The 15,356-nt window shown below is 37.2% G+C and overlaps 1 pseudogene; it reads left to right on the forward strand.

Moving 5' to 3' along the window:
* The first annotated feature begins 1,849 nt into the window (after nt 1-1,849).
* LOC116574071 overlaps nt 1,850-15,356 on the forward strand; it is a 48,930-nt pseudogene continuing 35,423 nt past the window's right edge.

The following is a 15,356-nucleotide window of genomic DNA, read 5'->3' on the forward strand; positions in this document are numbered from 1 at the left end:
GAGTCTGGTTAAAAGCACTTAAGGGCCAACTGGTGGAATCGGGCAGTCATGGGCACGGGCATAAGTCCATAGACTCTGGCAACCACCCATGCCACAGAGTGTGGCAAAGCCTTCCAGTTCCTGGTCCCAGAACCCCCGGGGTTAGGGGGCTTGCACCACTGCTCTGCCAGACACACTCCCACCCCCGAATGAGGGAGTCTAGTGACAGTGCAAGCCTGCGCTCCCTAGAACTTTTGTGTTCTGCACGCACTGCACAACTAGGGTCTGACCCACACCCCACCGGCGCCTAAGAAAGCTCCATGTGGGCACTAGCCAGTGGTCTCTAGGACCAGCCAAGTGTCTGGACTCTCCCAGCCCAGGCCTGAAGGAACTCTGCACAGGATCTCTGGTCGGGCTCTCTTGGTGGGCTGCGACCTGCACAACTCTGTCGCTGCCCTGAGGGCTGGACCCCATACAGCAGTACCGGCAAAGACAGACACCAAAAATGGGCTCCCCTGGACCATTATCGCTCACAGTTTTAGTGGCACGGGGGTGCAAAGACAAACGGGCGCTTTGGGCCACCCTTGACACAGTGAATGGGGACATGCACTGCCTGTGGGAGGGTGCACGTCTCAGTGAGTTTGTAGTTGGGGACCAGACTGAGGCTTCTCTCTGAGACGGAGGTCTGGGTGCAGTTTGCTTTCCACTAAACCTCCAAAAAGCCACAAAAAGCCTCCAGAGAACAAAAGCCTGAAAAACCAGTTTCCACAGAGCCCAGCCCCTTGATAAGGGGCAGGAGGACTCAACCCAAGCAAGACTGAAAAACAATATGGCAGGCCCCTCCCCCAGAAAGCCAGACAAATGAACAAGAGGACAACCACCACAGGGTCCCCATAAAACTGTAAAACATATATGTCCCTTAAACCTGTATATTTCATAGATACAATTTTTATTTGTAATTCGTCCTCACTATTCTTTTTTTTATTTTTTATTTATTTTCAGCATAACAGTATTCATTATTTTTGCACCACACCCAGTGCTCCATGCAATCCGTGCCCTCTCTAATACCCACCACCTGGTTCCCCCAACCTCCCACCCCCCTACCACGTTCTCACTATTCTTGTCCTTTTTAATTTTTTAACCCACTTGCCATTACAACCAGAGTTTTAATACAACATATTACATAATAACATTTTAACTTAAACTTCTTTCATACTTATACCTTTGTTTTTTTTTCCTTTTCTATTTCTTTTTATATACATATAGATATAAACTTCAAGGTAATCCTCTTTCCCTAATCAATACGACTACCCTCATATATAAACCAGTTTCAATTTCCCTATATCTCTGGAAAGTTGAGTTCTTTAACAATGATATCAAGATACACCCAGAAAGAATCAAAATAATCCTCACCCACATTGAGGATTTAGAGCAACCCTCCCATCTTTTTCTTCTGTCATTGTTTCTGTGTATTTGTTTTTGTTCTGGTGTTATATAAATCTTATCCTTGGGGTTCATTTTGGCTGGGTTCTTTTTTTCTTTTTTTTTTTTCTTTTTTCTTGTCATTTACTTTTGTCGGTCTTTTTGTTTGCCCGGTTTTGTTTGTATACCTTATAAATCTTACCTTTGGGACCCATTCTAGCTGGGTCGTCTTTTTTTTTTTTTTTTTTTTTTTTCCTCTCTCTCTCTTTCTCTCTCTCTTGTTTTCTTTTTTCTTTCTTTTTGGTGGTGACTTCTGATTGCTCAGAAGCATTCCAGGGTGCACCTTGACTGGATCATGGTTGATATATTCAGCTATACATCCCCTCAATCACCTCACACCAAAATGACTAGGAAGAGGAACACCCAAGAGAGGAAAAATTCAGAGACAATGCCCTCCCTGTTAGAACTACTGGATATGAATATAAACAGTATGTCGGAAAGGGAATTCAGGTAACAATTACCCAGACAGTGGCTAGCTGGAGAAAACCATTAGTGACAGAATAGAATCTCTAAGGGCAGAAGTGAAAGCCACCTGGGAAGAAGTTAAAAGTGCTATCAATGAAATCCAATCTAATCTAAATACTCTAACAGCTAGGGTAACGTAGGCAGAAGATAGAATTAGAGATCTAGAGGACAAACTGTTAGAGAAAAAGGATCAGTAGGAGGCATGGAAGAAACAGCTTAGAAGCCATGAAAACAGAATTAGGAAAATAAATGATGCCATGAAATAGTCCAATGTCAGAATTATGGGATCCCTGAGGGGGTAGAGAAAGAGAGAAGACTAGAAGATATAGTTGAACAAATTCTCCATGAAAATTTTCCCAATCTAGGGAATGGAGCCAGCATTTGTGTCCTTGCAGTAGAAAAAAACACCCCCCAAGATCAACGAATCCTGAAAGACCTCGAGATACTTGATTGTGAGACTAACAAATCATAATTTTAGACAAGAGCTTCTGAAGGCAGCTAGGGGGAAGAGATTCCATAGGTACAGAGGAAGTTACATCAGAATAACATCAGACATGTCCACAGAAACCTGGCAAGCCAGAAAGGGCTGGCAAGACATATTCAGGGTACTAAACAAGAAAATACAGCCAAGAATACTTTATCCAGCAAAGCTGACATTCAAAATGGATGGAGAAATAAAGAGCTTCTAAGACTGGCAAGGTTTAAAAGAGTCTGTGACCACCAAGCCACCACTACAAGAAATACTAAGATGGGGTTCTATAAAAGAAGAAAGAACCCAAGAGGGACATAGAACAGAAATTTACAGAGACAATCTATAGAAACAAGGACTTCACAGGCAACATGATATCAATAAAAACGTATCTTTCAATAATCACTCTCAACATGAATGGCCTAAACACTCCCATAAAATGGCACAAGTTTGCAGACTGGATAAAATGACAGGACCCATCCATGTGTTGTCTACATGAGACACATTTGGAACCTAAAGATACAACCAGACTGAAAGTGAAGGGATGGAGAAGCATCTTTCATGCCAAAGGGCCTCAAAAGAAAGTTGGGATAGTGATTCTTATATGAGATAAATTAGATTTTAAACTAAAGACTGTAGTCAGAGATAAAGAAGGACACTACATCATTCTTAAAGGGTCTATCCAACAAGAAGATCTGACAATTATAAATATTTATGGCCCCAATATGGGGGCAGCCAACTACATAAGACAACCGTTAATCAAGATAAAGAGTCATATTGATATGAATACATTAATAGTATGGGATCTTAACATGCCATTCTCAGTAACAGACAGATGATCCAAACAGAAAATCAATAAAGAAACAAGAGCATTGAATGACACATTGGACCAGATGGACCTTATAGATATATATTTAGAACATTACACCCTAAAACAACAGAATACTCTTTCTTCTCAAGTGCACATGGAACTTTTTCCAGAATAGACCACATACTGGGTCACAAAGCAGGGCTCAACTGATACCAAAAGACTGAGATTATTCTGTGCATAGTCTCAGACCACAATGCTTTGAAACTGGAAATCAACCACAAGAAAAAGTTTGGAAGGAACTCAGACACTTGGAAGCTAAAGATCACCTGCTTAAGAATGTTTGGGTCAACCAGAACTTAATCAAAGAACTTAAACAATTCATGAAAACCAATGAAAATGAAGACACTTCAGTCCAAAACCTTTAGGATACGGCAAAGGTGGTCCTAAGGTGGAAATACATAGGCATTCAAACCTCCCTCAAAAAAACTGAAAAATCCAGGATACACCAGCTGTCTTTACACCTTAAAGAACTGGATAATCAACAACAAATTAAGCCAACTCTACACACAAGAAGGGAAATAACTAAGATTAGAACAGAAATCAATGAGATAGAAACTAGAGATACAGCAGAACACATGAATGAAACTAGAAGCTGGTTCTTTGAAAGAATCAGTAAGATCAATAAACCACTAGCCAAACTAATCCAAAAGAAAAAAGAGAGGACCCAAATTAATAAAATTATGAATGAAAAGGGAGAGATCATGACTAACATCAAGGAAATAGAAGCAAGCATAAGAAATTATAATCAACAGTTATATGCCAATAAGTTAAGCAACCTAGATGAAATGGATGCTTTCCTGGAAATATATTAACTTCCAAAACTGAATCAGGAAGAAATTTACAACATAAATAGACCAATATCTAGTAACAAGATTGAAGCAGTAATCAAAAACCTCCCAAAAACCAAGAGCCCAGGACCTGATGGATCCCCTGAAGAATTCTACCAAACATTCAAAGAAGAAATAATATCTATTCTCCTAAAGCTTTTCAAAAAATAGAAACAGAGCAAAAACTTCCAGACCCTTTTTATGAAGCCAGCATCACCCTGATCCCCAAACCAGGCAAAGACCCCACCAAAAAGGAGAATTTCAGACCAATATCCCTGATAATTATGAATGCCAAGATTCTCAACAAGATCCTAGCTAAGGTGTGCCTGGGTGGCTCAATGGGTTAAAGCCTCTGCCTTCAGCTCAGGTCATGATCTCAGGGTCCTGGGATCGAGCCCCACATCAAGTTCTCTGCTCAGTCAGGAGCCTGCTTCCCCACCCCCTGCCTGCTTCTCTGCCTACTTATGATCTCTCTGTCAAATAAATAAACTCTTCAAAAAAAAAAAAAATCCTAGCTAATAGGATCCAACAGTACATTAAAAAGATTATCCACCATGACCAGGTAGGATTTATCTATGGGATACAAAGGTGGTTCAACATTCGCAAATCAATCAGTGTGGTAGAAGAAATCAATAAAAGAAGAGAGAAGAACCACATGGTTCTCTCAATCTATGCAGAAAAAGTATTTGACAAGTTACAGCATCCATTCCTGATTAAAATGCTTCGAAGTATGGGATAGTAGGAACAGTCATCAACTTCATAAAATCCAGCTATGAAAAACGCAAAGCGAGTATCATCCTCAATGGGGAAAAGCTGACAGCCTTCCCTTTGAGATCAGGTACATGACAAGAATGGATGACCACTCTTGCCACTGTTGTTCAACATAGTACTAAAACTCCAAGCAACAGAATCAGACAACAAAAAGAAATAAAAGGTATTCAAATTGGCAAAGAAGTCAAACTCTCTCTCTTTGCAGATGACATGATAGTTTTTTTAAAAATTTTATTCATTTATTTTGACAGAGAGAGATCACAAGTAGGCAGAGAGGCAGGCAGATAGAGAGGGGGAAGCAGGGTCCCCGCTGAGCAGAGAGCCTGACCTGGGGCCCGAACCCAGGACCCTGAGACCATAACCTGAGCCGAAGGCAGAGGCCTTACCTCCTGAGCCACCCAGGTGCCCTGATGACATGATACTTTATATGGAAAACACAAAAGACTGCACTGCCAAACTACTAGAACTCATACAGCAATTCAATTATGTGGCAGGATACAAAATCAATGTACAGAAATCAGCTGCTTTCTTATACACTAACAAAAAAATATAGAAAGGGAAGTGAGAGAACAGATTCCATTTACTATAGCACCAAGAACTATAAGATACCTGGGAATAAACCTAAACAGAGAGGTAAACGATCTGTACTCAAAGAAATACCGAACACTCATGAAAGAAACTGATGAAGACACAAAAAGATGGAAGACCATTCCATCCTAATGGATCAGAAGAATAAACATTGTTAAAATGTCTATACTGGGAGCACCTGGGCGGCTCAGTGGATTAAAACCTCTGCCTTCAGCTCGGATCATGGTCCAAGGGTCTTGGGATCAAGCCCTGGCATCAGGCTCTCTGCTCAGTGGGAAGCCCGATTCCTCCTCTCTCTCTGCCTACTTGTGATCTCTGTCTGTTAAATAACTAAATAAATAAAATCTTGAAAAAAAAATAGTCTATACTGCTTAGAGCAATCTATACTTTCAATGCCATCCCGATCAAAATTTCACCATCATTTTCCAAAGAGTTGGAATAATCCTAAAATTTGTAAGGAACCAAAAGAAACCCTGAATTGCTAAGGATAGGTTGAAAAAGAAAACAATACTGGGGGCATCATGTTGCCTGATTTCAAGTTTTACTACAAAGCTGTGATCACCAAGACAGCATGGTACTGGCACAAAAACAGACACATAGACCAATGGAACAGAGTAGAGAGTAGAGAGCCCAGATATGGACCTTCAACTCTATGGTCAAATAATCTTCTACAAAGCAGGAAAAAATATAGAGTGGCAAAAAGACAGTCTCTTCAATAAATGGTGCCAGGAAAATTGGACAGCTATGTATAGAAGAATGAAACTTGACCATTCTCTTACACCACACAAAAAGATACACTCGAAATGGATAAAAGACCTCAACATGGGTCAGGAATCTATCAAAATGCTAGAGGAGGGCATAGGCAATAACCTCTCTGACATCGGCCACAGCAACTTCTTTCAAGACATGTCTCCAAAGGCAAAGGAAACAAAAGCAAAAATGAACTTTTGGGACGTCATCAAGATCAAAAGCTTCTGCACAGCAAAGGAAACAGTCAACAAAACAAAGAGGCAACCCACGGAATGGGAGAAGATATTTGCAAATGACAGTACAGACAAAAGGTTGATATCCAGGATCTATAAAGAACTCCTCAAACTCAACACACACAAAACAGATAATCATATCAAAAAATGGGCAGAAGATATGAACAGATACTTCTCCAATGAAGACATACAAATGGCTATCAGACACATGAAAAAATGTTCATCATCACTAGCCATTATGGAGATTCAAATTAAAACCACATTGAGATACCACCTCACACCAGTTAGAATGGCCAAAATTAGTAAGACAGAAAACAACATGTGTTGGAGAGGATGTGGAGAAAGGGGAACCCTTGTTTGTGGGAATGCACGTTGGTGCAGCCACTTTGGAGAACAGTATGGAGATTCCTCAAGAAATTAAAAATAGAGCTTCCCTATGACCCTGCAATTGCACTACTGGGTATCTACCCTAAAGATACAGATGTAGTGAAAAGAAGGGCCATCTGTACCCCAATGTTTATAGCAGCAATGGCCACGGTCGCCAAACTGTGGAAGGAATCAAGATGCCCTTCAACTGACGAATGAATAAGGAAGACATTGTCCATATGCACTATGGAGTATTATGCCTCCATCAGAAAGGATGAACACCCAACTTTTGTATCAACATGGATGGGACTAGAGTAAATTATGCTGAGTGAAATAAGTCAAGGAGAGGGAGTTAAGTATCATATGGTTTCACTTACTTGTGGAGCATAAGGAATAACATGGAGGACACTGGAAGATGGAGAAGAGAAGTCAGTTGGGGGAAACTGGAGGGCGAGACAAACCATGAGAGACTGTGGCTCTTAGAAACAAACTGAGGGTTTTGGAGGGGAGGGAAGTTGGGGGTTGGGTGAGCCTAGTGGTGGGTATTATGGAGGGCACATATTGCATGGAGCACTAGATGTAGTATATAAACAGTGAATTTTGAAACACTGAAAAAAAATTAAATTAAATAAAAAAGATACCCCAAGATTAAAAAAAAAGAAAAGAAAAACGAAAGCCTACAAAAAAATACCCAGGCATTCAACAATCATTAACTCTTAGAAAAACAATTATGTGGAAATTAAACATACCTGAATTTATGTGAAATTTCATATAGTGTGATTTCTTCACACTTCTTCAGAAAATTATGTCCACTGAAAACAGTATATCTGATGACATATGCATCCCAAACTGCAGATTAACCTAAGTAGGAATATAAAATATATGTAGTACTTTATTTAAAAGATTTATTTATTTTAGAGAGAAAGAGGGGAAAATAACATTACTGGGGGGAGGGAGAAAGGGAGAGAATCTTCAAGCAGTTTCCCTGCTGAGCATGAAGCCTGATGCGGGGCTTGATCCCACCACCCATAAGATCATGACCTGAGCCAAAACCAACTGAATGAGCCACCCAAGCACTCCAAGTAGTACTTTAAAGACTAATTGATATTCTTCACATTAATACTGATTTGTAAAGAGTAGAATCTGTTTTTAATTCCAAGTTCTTATAATATATTGGAGGCATGCTCCTGCCTCAAAGCATTTACATTCCTGTTCTATGCCTGAATATATCTTTCCTTCCAAGATCATATGTCTTTTCCCACAGTGACCTCTAGGAATTTATTCCAATGTGTATACCAAGTTAGGTCTAACCTGACATCTGTATTTTAAATTGTACTCTTATTTAAAAATAAATTTGAGGGGTCCCTGGGTGGCTCAGTTGGTTAAGCATCTGCCTTTAGCTCAGGTAGTGATTCCAGGGTCCTGGGATTGAATCCCAGGTCATCTGGTAAGCAGCAGGGAGCCTGCTTCTCCCTTTCCCTTTCTGCTGCTCTGCCTATTTGTGATCCCTCTCTCCCTCTCTCCCCCTCTGTGTCAAATGAATTTTTTAAAAAGTCTTTAAAATAAATGTGAAAATGAATGAAAACTCTTGTTTACTCATGATGTCTCTAATATCCTTACCCAAGGATTATCAGTAGCAGAGTCTTTGCTTCCTTTCCTTTCTTTTTCCCATTAGGTATGAACCTTCCTCAAAATCCATACTTTGAATCTCTAAGTTTTTTCTTTTTACTTCACTTTGGATTCTAATTTCCAGAACTTCCACACCACCTGTAGGTAAATTAAATCCAAATGTAAATGAACAGATGCAGGTTTTAGCAATACACACACACACTATTATGCAATGTATTTTCCAACATTTTAAAATTAAGATATAATTCACCTACTATAAAGTTAACCTTTTTTACAGTATACAATTCAGTTGGTTTCAGTAATTTTGGAACTGTTAGTATATGCACAATATTTGTGCAACCATCACCGCTGTCTAATTCAGAACATTTCCTCTAACCAAAAAGAAATGCTTTACTCATTAGCATTCACTCCCAATTATCTCTTCTGGCCCTTGGCAACTGCTACTCTATGCAACCCTTTGTGCCTGGCTTTTTTCACTTAGCATAATGTTTTAGGATTCATTCATAGTGTAGCATCTATCAGCATTTCATTCCTTTCTGTAGCTGAATAATATGCCATTCTATGGATACATCATATATGGTTTATACATTCATCTGTTGATGGACATTTGGGTTTTTCCAGTTTTCAGTTACTAAGACTACTGCTACTGTGAATATCCACATAAAATTTTTGGTGAGAACATATGTTTTCTTACCTTGAGTACATACCTAGAAGTGGAACTGCAGAATTATATGGTAACTATACGCATAGTGTTTTGAGAACTGGTCAACCTTTTTCCAAAGGAGCTGCATCATATTACATTCCTACCAGCAATGTGTAATCAATTTCTCCACATTCTCAAAAACACTTGTTACTATCTATAGTTTTTTTTTTTAATATCATAGCCATCTTAGTGTGTGTGAAATTACATCTTATTGCAGTTAGATTTGTATTTCCTTAATGACTAATGAGTAATGATGGGTAGCTTTTAATAAATTTATTGATAATCTGTATATCTTCCTTGGTGAAATGTCTATTCAAAATCCTTTGCCCAGTTTTAAAATTCTATGTCTTTTTAATTTTGAATTGTAAGATCATTTTATATACCCTAAATACTAGTCCCTTATCAAATTCAGTTTGCAAATATTATTTCCCATCATATGAATTGCCCTTTTTTCTTTCTTGATTACATCATTTGAAGCACAGAAAAGGCTTTAATTTGGAAGTCCAATTTATTCTTTTCTGTTGCTTGAGCTTTGGAGTCATGTTTAAGAAACCAATTCTTAATCCAAGGTCACAACTATTTATACCTAAATTTTCTTCTAAGAGATTTATAGTTTTAGCTTATATGTCTAAATCTTTAATCTGTTTTGAGTTAATTTTCATAGATCATGTGAGGTACAAATTTACCAAAAATTATATATATACATATATATACACACATAAATTGTACATGTATACATATACAAAAAATTATATGCCAAACTTGCCTTTAATGACATATTTAAAAGTTTTCTTTCTTTTCTTCTTTTTTTTTGGATAACCTGAGAAAATTGTCATCATTTAAAGCCAAATCACTCTGAACATTCTCCAAAATAACTACATCTAATGAGAAGAACAATTAAAATCACATAAAATCTACATGCTCATTCATAAATAGTAGAAATTAAGGATCACAAACGTCAATGTAAGCAGGAAATTACAACTAACTCCAGAGGAACTATCTTGAACACCCACTGAAAACCTAAATTGACGAATACTGAACAGAAAAGCTATGAGAGTTCACTAACCTATAAACATTAAAAATGGACTTAAAAACATTTTAAATTAAAATAATGGAGTATAGGCGCATAAAACAGACATTTTGTGTAATAGAAACTATAGTCTAGAGATTGTCTCCAAAGTATATATAATTTTTAAACATTAATTATATGATAATAGTAGCATTTCAAATAACTAGAGAGCGAAGGTGAGCTTTTTTTTTTTTTTTTTTTAAGATTTTATTTACTTATGTACCAGAGACACAGAGAGAGAGAGCAGAAGCAGGGGGAGTGGCAGGCAGAGAGGGTGAAGCCAGCTCCCCACTGAGCAGGGAGCCCAATGTGCAACTGGACCCCAAGACCCTGGGATCATGACCAGAGAGGGTGAAGCCAGCTCCCCACTGAGCAGGGAGCCCAATGTGCAACTGGACCCCAAGACCCTGGGATCATGACCTAAGCCAAAGTCAGATGCTTAACTGACTGAGCCACGTAGGCATCTCAAAGATAAACTTTTTAATAAATGGTACTATAGAAACTGTCTAAACATTTGGGAAATGATCATTTTAAAATTTTTTTTAAGACTTTATTTATTTATTTGACAGAGAGAAATCACAAGTAGATGGAGAGGCAGGCAGAGAGAGAGAGAGAGGGAAGCAGGCTCCCTGCCAAGCAGAGAGCCCAATGCGGGACTCGATCCCAGGACCCTGAGATCATGACCTGAGCCGAAGGCAGCGGCTTAACCCACTGAGCCACCCAGGCGCCCAGGAAATGATCATTTTAAATCCATATCTCAAATTAAACAAAATAAGAAAATTCAAATAGACCAGAGACATTAACCTTAAAAGAAACCACACAAATATTAGAGGAAAATTATGGATATAAATCCCCCCCCAAATGTACAAAATACATTAAAGAAATCTCACAAATGAATATGTTAAAACGGTCCTCAAACTTCTGAAAATATATTTAACCTCAGTTACAATAAGAGAAATGTAAATCACTACTACACTAAGATAATATTTCTTAGCTCAAATTGGCAGAAATAAAAATATTTGAAAACAATTAATTGAGCTTTGAAGAAGAGTACTCTTGTCAACTGCCAGTGGAAATGCACACTGGAACAGCTCATAAGAAGGAAAATTCAGAAATATCTAAGTATCTATGTAAGAATTTAACTCTTGTGATTTAACAACCCCAATTTTAGTAGTTTAACCTAAAGATAAACATTGAATACATGAAAAGATACTCTTAAAGATACTCATTACATTTTTTTGCATTGTATTGATAAAAATTTCAATGTCTATATATATTACTCAGCCACAAAAAAGACTAAACTCTTGCCATGTGCAACAACATGGATGAAAATAGAGAGTATTATGCTAAACTAAATAGAGAAAGACAAATACCATATAATTTCACTCATATAAGGAATTTAAGAAACAAAACTCATGAACAGGGGCACTTAGGTGGCTCAGTCTGTTAAGAGCCTGCCTTCTGCTCAGTTCATGATCCCAGGGTTCTGAGATAGGGCTCCACATCTGGCCCTCTGTTCAGCAGGGAGCCTGCTTCTCCCTCTGCACCTCCCCTACCTCTCCTGCTCATTCTCTCTCTTTCAAATAAATGAATAAAATCTTAAAACACACACACACACACGAACATGGAGGGGAAAAACAAAGAGGCAAATCATAAAACAGATGCTGTAACTACAGAGAACTAAGAGTTGATGGAGGGGAAGTGGGTGGAGGGATTAAGTGGGTGGTGGGTTGTGATGGTCACTGGGTGTTGTATATAATTGATGAAATCACTAAATTCTACACCTGAAATTAGTATTACACTGTATGTTGACTAACTGGAATTTAAATAAAAACTTGAAAGAAAAAAATCTGTCCATATACGGAAGACTGATTGATTATCTATTATTATACCCACATGATGGATTTGTGCAGCTATATATGTCACTTCATAAAAGGAGAAGAAAAATTTCTGTGAACTGATATAATTTGTTGTGTTAAAAAGAAAAACTACAGTATACTAACTTTATGAATAATTGGGAAAATATAAAAATATGCACAGATTTGCAATTTTTCAAGAAAAATGTAAAAAGAACAGAAACTTCTGAGATTGGTTACATACTGGGAATGACATTAGGATGAAATCATTGAGGAACTAGTGGTATTTCTCTGAATATAACTTGAATAATTTTGATTTTTGGAACTTACAATTTTACAAAATAAAATCAATCAATGAAAATGAGTTAAATAAAACAGAAAAGTACACTTTAGCCTATTTTACTAATAAAACTAAACATAACTGCATTTCAGATAAATAGCATAGCCATGCAAAATAGGGAAAATAAATTCCCATGTAACTTTATAGCTGTGATTTTATAGTCAAGCTAAGGAGAAAAAGAAAGAACAATTATTAAACTCAAGTTAGCAGGTTTGGTTTCCACAATAGTATTGATCAAATAGTAAATATATCATAGAAAATGGAAGGTGGGTCTCCCTCGCTGTTGGAAAAGGAAGTTACCAAGAAGGTAAAGAGGGAGGTTATAATGAACCCTGAAGAATTCAACCATAATCTGATGGAAACAAAATGGACTCAAAGTTTTTATAAAAAGATTATAAAGATATCTATCAATATAGATAAAAGAGTGAGAATGGATAAGCACACACATAAACACACACAAACACGAACACTCATACATAAGAGAAGCATATAACAGATATAAAAACTTCCTGGCATTGTCCATACAATGTGTCTAGAAACACAAAGAATACTTTATCTGGATATGGGTAGTTTCAGGACTGGGTTAGAATTTAGGAACATATTATCTCTTATAGAACTTCATATATTATTTGTGCTTGTTTTCAGTATAATTTTTAGAGAAAGAAAGATATATTTGATGCTTTTAAGATCAGTATAGTGAGTTCCTTTGTCTCAGTACCCATTCTGATCTACTTCCAAGATTTCTTTGCAAATTATTCAAGGGTTTTCTTTGAATTAATCTACTTGCAATATTTATGTTTCGTAGCCATTGTCTTGTCTGGTTTCTCTGAGAAATAGACCCTGAGATAAAGGTTAACATGCAAGGTGTTTATTAAGAATATTTGGGATCCCCACTAAGGGCAAAAAGGAAAAGAATCAGGGTTGGGCAGAGCATGGACTGTGATAACATCTCAAAAACTGACTCTATGGTCTGTAGGTAGAGTGGCCTCTTAAAATTCTGCCTTGAGTTGGGAGAGGAAGGCCAGATTGTTACTCTCCTGTAATCAGAGTCACCAAATACAGCCTTCTCCAAGAAGGGGCTCTTAGCTACTCTGTAAAAATTCCTTTCAATTCTACTAACACTGTTGAATGATCTCAAGGATCTTCTGTTAGGTAAATGAGAAATGACAAATTTGAGAAAGGAGTATCATGAGAATTTTCTAAAACTACATACAATTCATTAAATTGCCCTTGTAAGCATTAACAGCATATTAAGGCATATGGTTAATCTATCAGTTCACATCTGTAACAATTTTCATCTCACTTTAGCTAAGGCCAAAGCATTGAGAAAAAATAAATAGGTACCAAGTGTCTCCTCATTCCAAAGGAAAATGCTATAACCACCAGGGCATAGTAAGAGATTGACATATTTTTCCACCTATATTAATGATCATCCTTCCTCTTGACTATCTGACTATAGAAAGATGATGGTTGAATATCTGAGGAAAGTGCAATTATTTTTCAGAGTCATCAGTGTAGTTGTTCAAACCCTCAATGAAAGTAAAGTATGATGCCACTGCTTCATTTCAAGCCCAGTGAGAGGAACCATATGGAGAGCTCAGATATGAGACTATAAGAATTTATAAATGGAAGGTTAAGTCCTCTGCTAGGAGAACTGAAAGGTAAAGTTCATATTTGGAACTTTTGGTTTTGTGCCAGAATGAAGAGAGTTAATTGCACAGAGAAGAAACAACATATAAGACAAGATTTCATGTTTCCCAGACTTCAGGTATGAATTCTAATACAAGTTAACTTATAGATATATACAAATGGATTCCATAGATGATCCAAAGACAATAAAATTCAAGACAAAGGAATTCAACACCATTTTGTGTGGGGTGGATCATAAAAACAAGTGACTAAGGGAAGAGGTGATAATGCCATTCCCACTTTGAAATTCTATCATTTACTCACTTTCAAATAAAATGAAAATTTCAAAAAGTACTTTTTGTACAGGTACATCATTCTCATAGCATGAAAACAACTGAATGGTCCTAGGAATGAACTTAAGATCATTGTTTGTTTGTTTTACTGCATGCAATCAGTTGGTTTATTTTAAATTCTTACAAATGCTCAGTTTTTTTAAATTTTTTATTTCTTTTCAGTGTGACAGTATTCATTGTTTTTGCACCACACTCAGCGCTCCATGCAATCCGTGCCCTAATACATACCATACTCAGTTTTTAAGAAGATTCCTGTCAAAGCTGATGTAACCAATGCCTAGGCTGTCAAAGAGAACCAAGTTCATCAAAAAAAATGTGTGAGAGCTTTAAAGATCTTTTTAAAGTTATCTTGTTTCTAGCCAAGAATTTGTAAACAGCAAAAGAACAGGATCCAGGCTCAGGTTAAATATGTTACAAATATCAGATTTAGCCTATACTTGTTTTCTCCTCTTAACTTCTAGAGGAGACAGAATTTAGATGGCACTTAGACATGAGAGCTTCTACTTCTGCCAACTGAACCAAGATCCTGCCCAGACACCAACACATTCACCCAACCTTCCAAAACAAAAATAAACGTGCACACATGCACACACACACTTTCTAACTCTCAATTTTTGAAGAAAATTTCAATGTTGTATGCTTTCACTGTTCCGAAATGCTTCAAATGATAATGAAAAAAAAAAGTCTAAAAAGATACTTTACTAATGCAATAGTAAAAAGAGGGAAAATGAAAACTACTGACAGGAAAAGCAGGTGAGAATTTAAATAAGGGTTTCTGCATATCACACTGTGCCAATATTCATCTTATACTGTCAAAATGATTGTGAGAGTATTTCTTTTTCACTACATATTTTCATTTTACTATACAGGCATGTCCATTCATCCTGGAGAATAGATTTTGCAATATGTATTACGTGCTCAATTACATTCCTCACTTATTTGTCCATCTCAACTACGAACCTTAAAGTGACTGCTT

The sequence above is a fragment of the Mustela erminea genome, chromosome 15, assembly GCF_009829155.1.
Source record: "Mustela erminea isolate mMusErm1 chromosome 15, mMusErm1.Pri, whole genome shotgun sequence".
Lineage (NCBI taxonomy): Eukaryota > Metazoa > Chordata > Mammalia > Carnivora > Mustelidae > Mustela > Mustela erminea.